This window comes from Anabrus simplex, chromosome 1 (genome assembly GCF_040414725.1).
Source record: "Anabrus simplex isolate iqAnaSimp1 chromosome 1, ASM4041472v1, whole genome shotgun sequence".
NCBI lineage: Eukaryota > Metazoa > Arthropoda > Insecta > Orthoptera > Tettigoniidae > Anabrus > Anabrus simplex.
The window spans coordinates 1131754662-1131759832 of NC_090265.1; positions in this window are offsets into that span (position 1 = coordinate 1131754662).

Sequence of the window (5171 nt, forward strand, 5' to 3'; positions counted from 1 at the left end):
TCCATTATTTCTGATAACTCTACTCGGTCCAACAGTAGCTTGAAGCTCCCGCCCATTGAATTGCCTGTTTTTAAAGGAGATTTGACAAAATATTTGAGTTTCAGGAACACCGTTCAAAGCTTGGTTATTAATAATACCCGCATTGACAATGTGCAAAGACTACACTACCTATTGTCGTCTCTTCAAGGCGAACCTACGGATTTGTTAGATAACCTATCCATATGTGCTGATAATTTCACTGTTGCTTGGAATTTAGTTGATGAAAGGTACAATAACAAACGCTTGATTGTTTCACAGCATGTAAAACATTTGCTCAATCTCCATAATTGTACTAGTGGATCTTCCGTTGAATATCGCAAATTGATAAACCAAGTAAAATCTAATCTTAGTGCTGTTTACAATTTAGAGGGTCAGGTTCCACTACATGAAATTTTGCTACAGGAATTGATTCTAAGTAAGATCAAGTCCAACCATAGAAGTGAATGGGAAAACAAATTTGCCTCCACTGATATTCATACACTAAATAATTTAATTGATTTCTTGGAAAGAAAATGTCAAACATTAGAGTTAACAGAATGCAAGAAACCTGTTATTGAGCAAAAACGAGACTTAAAATCCAACCTAAAAGCCCTTCACATTGCCAACAATAGCACTTCCTTGAATTGTAGGTTTTGCAAACTTGATAATCACAGCATTTCTGATTGTAGAAAGTTCAAACAAACAAACATTGATCACCGTCGCAAGTTTGTGAGGGAAAATAAACTTTGTTATATTTGTTTTTCCGCTTCTCATGTTTCTAAACATTGTAAGCAAAACAAATGCTCCCAGTGTAATGGGCCCCACAACTTATTGGTTCACAAGGAACAAGCAAGTCCCAATAATAACAATAATATGAATGCTACAAGTTCTGCAATTGTTTCACCCACTGCCATGAAGGTTGTTTCAGGACTAGGTTCTAATGTTTTGCTGAGCACAGCGTGTGTAGGAATAAAAAATAGCTCAGGAGAGATTATACTAGTTAAAGCTTTGTTAGACTCTGCGAGTCAATTATCCTTTGTGACTTCTGATCTTGTCAAGAAGCTTGGTATCCGTACTAGGTCTTGTCATCTACCTATTGTTGGTATAGGCAATTCGAATGTGTCTCCTGTAAGTTCCACATGTAACCTTGTTTTGTTCTCAAATGTATCAGATTATACATTGAAGTTGAACTGTGCAGTCGTGAACACAATCACAAGTCGACTCCCTGCGCAGGAAATTGATTGTTCCAATTGGGTTATTCCTGATGATATTATTTTGAGTGATAGGACATTTAATCAGCCCTCTACTATTGATATTTTGCTAGGTGCTGATGTCTACTATGAAATTGTGTCTTCTAATATTTTGCATAAGAAGGGTTATCCCGCCTTATTAGATACCGAATTTGGTTGGGTGCTCTCAGGCACTTTCCCTGAGTCGTGCATTAAGAATAATGCCAAGGCTCGTCGTGCCAATCTTGTGAAAATTGATTCTATTGACTCTAAACTCCAAAGGTTCTGGGAGCTTGAAGAACTTCATCAACCAGTTCTTACTCCTGAAGAAAGGGCTTGTGAAGAACACTTTGTGAATAGTGTTCAAAGAGATTATTCTGGTAGGTTTGTTGTCAAACTTCCTATTCGTGCGGAAGTGACACCTGTGGCTGAGTCTAAGCATAATGCAGTTAGAAGGCTCAAACAGATGGAAAATAAATTTGCTAAGCTTCCAGACTTGAAAAGGAAGTATATAGATTTCATGCGTGAATACAGTGAAATGGGTCACCTCCAGAGACCTCTAACTCTGTAAGCTTTTACTTGCCCCATCATTGTGTGCTCAAGGATTCTAGCACTACAACGAAGCTGAGAGTTGTTTTTGACGGAAGTTGTGTATCATCAAATGGGATAGCATTGAATTCTATGTTAATGGTTGGTCCTACTATTCAGCCTGACTTGCTGTCCATTGTTTTAAGGTTCAGAACCTATTTTGTTGCTCTTACGGCTGACATTGCTAAGATGTATAGATGTGTGCTAATTCATCCTGACCACAGAAATCTTCAGAAAATTGTCTGGCGTGAATCTACTGATGAAGAAATCAAGGACTACCGTCTTACTACTGTCACATACGGTACAAGTTCCGCCCCTTTTCTTGCCACGAGATGTCTAGTTCAACTTGCTGATGAACACAAGGAATCTCACCCCACTGCATCAGAGATCATTCGCTCTTGTTTTTATGTTGACGACCTGCTGACAGGTACTAGTTCAGTTGAAGCTAAGGAGCTTCAATCAGAAATCTCTTCTGTGCTTGATAGTGCACATTTTCATCTTAGAAAATGGACGTCAAATTGTCCAGAAGCTCTTGCCAATGTCCCTGTAGAGGATAGAGAAATGTTGTCACCGTGTAACCTCACTGAGGATGAAGCTATTAAAACATTAGGTATCGTGTGGCATCCTAAATGTGATGAGTTTCAGTTTCAAATAAACTTGAAGAAAGCACCTAAGGAAGTCACTAAGAGAAGCATTCTCACTATCGTTGCTTCCATATTTGATCCCCTTGGATTGTTAGGATGTGCCGTAGTTAAGTGTAAACTTATCCTGCAGTCTCTTTGGCAGTTGAAAATTGATTGGGATGATGTGTTAGAACCTTCATCTGAAATTATTGAAATCTGGAATGCTATCTACAGTGAGCTCCCCTTGCTTAATGACCTCAGAGTGCAAAGAAATGTAATGCCCTTTGCTAAGAATAAGGTTATTGAAATCCATGGCTTTTCTGACGCTTCAGAAGCTGACTATGGTGCTTGTGTGTATATTAGGACAGTATCTGATAATGATGAGGTATCAGTGATCCTGTTGACTTCTAAATCGAGAGTTGCTCCATTAAAACAGCAATCTATTGCCCGTTTAGAGCTTTGTGCTGCTCTGTTGCTTTCTCACCTAATGAGTAAGGTCACTGAATCGCTGAAATTGCACATTCCTTTCTCCACATTCTGCTGGACTGACAGCACGATAGTTCTGTGTTGGTTACAGAAACCCGCCAATTGTTGGAAAACCTTTGTCGCTAATAGAGTTGCTGAAATTCAATCCCTCACTTCAGTCTCAGATTGGAGACACGTACCTACCCACAGCAATCCAGCTGACCACTTGTCTCGAGGTGTTTTACCCTCACAATTGTTTTCTCTTGTTTATGGTGACCCAATCATCATTAAAGGTGATAACCCGAGGAGTAAGATAAAGTTTAAAGCGTACATTGCTCTCTTTGTTTGTCTTGTCACTAAAGCAATACATCTTGAAACTGTGAAGAGTCTAACGACTCAGGACTTCCTCGCCGCATTTAGAAGATTCACGGCCCGTAGAGGATTTCCAGATCTCATCTTGAGTGATAATGGCACAAATTTTGTTGGAGCCAACAATGAGTTATTAAGATTTATTAAGGATAGCTCTACTGAAATAGAAGAATATTCATCTAATTTGAATGTGAATTGGAAGTTTATTCCACCCTCCAGTCCTCATTTCGGTGGGCTTTGGGAAGCTGGAATAAAGTCTACAAAATCACTTTTAAAGCGGACCCTAGGAAAATGCATTCTTAATTTTGAAGAGCTGAGTACTCTTTTGTATCAAATTGAGTCTGTGTTGAACTCGAGACCTCTCTGTTCAATGACTGACGACCCCAATGATCAATGCTATTTGACACCTGGACATTTTCTAGTAGGGAGACGATTGACCTCTATCCCCTCTCCAGACATATCCAACAGCTCCCGCTCCTGTCTAACTAAATGGAATTTGGTGCAACAGCTGTATCACGATTTTTGGCAGAGGTGGTCAAAGGAATACATACAATCACTTCAACAAAGACGTAAATGGTCTTCTGTAGGAAAGTGGACTCCAACTGTGGGAGATTTAGTGCTTCTAAGGGAAGATAACCTTCCTCCTCTGGTTTGGAAAACTGGTATAATCCAGGAGCTCCATCCTGGTTGTGACAATATTACTCGTGTGGTCAGTGTTAAGACTAAAACTGGTCTTTTGCGCCGTGCCATAGTGAAATTGTGTCCATTGCCCAAGGATGTTGTATAGTTGTATATTTGTATATGTTGTATTTGAGTTTTATGTTTTTTATTTATTTGTCTGTGATGAACATAAACACTTGACTTTGATTTTGAGTGTTGAGATCCCTCAAAGGGGGGAGTATGTTGCGGCTTTTGTGTTGGTACTCGTCTGCCGCATTTCATTTTGTAACAGTTGGCAATGTGCTGCTGCGTTTTTGTTTTTGACAGACACTGAACATGGCGACCTGCAGCAGTACACGTGTTTTGGTGTACCTCCGAATTTGTTGTACATAATGTGTAAATATGCAGTGTTTTATTCATGTGTAATAAATGTTTGAATCACCTTGTGAGTGATGTGTTTGTGGCTGCTCGTTTGGGGCAGTCTGGTCCTCCATTTGACTTGTTTCAAAATTGTATTTGAGTGCCTATGGAACTGAACCTTGTTATGTGCGGCCGATATGTTGTTTCGTCGTTCGCAACACAGGGTACTTGAACGCCTAGTTCACACACAAGTTACTGAATACCTTACCAAGCATTCCCTCCTCAATCCCTTCCAATCCGGTTTCAGGAAAGGACATAGACTGCGACAGCTTTACTACGAATGACAGATGATATTAGACGTGCAATGGTCCAACGCGACGTGACTATACTGACATTATTAGATCTCAGTAGTGCCTTCGACACTGTCAACCCACAGTTACTACTGCACAAACTTCGAGAACTATATTTTAATAGTGTGTCGCTTCGGTTCTTTTCCTCTTACCTTGAAAATCGCCGACAACGTGTGACAGTGGGAAATGTGACCTCAGGGTGGCAAAGTAAGACCCTCGGTGTACCTCAGGGGTCGGTCCTGGGTCCACTGTTATTTATCATCCAAATTAATGATATATCGAAAGCTCTTAAATTCTGCAAAGTTCAAGTGTACGCAGATGATGTACAAATTTACTGTCATTCAAAACCGAGTGATATTAATAATGCAATTACTAAAGTTCCGACCTAAAACATCTTAGTGACTATGCACATGAAAACTTTACTTTTTTTTTTTTGCAAGTTGCTTTACGTCGCACCGACACAGATACGTCTTATGGCCACGATGGGACAGGGAAGGGCTAGGAGTGGG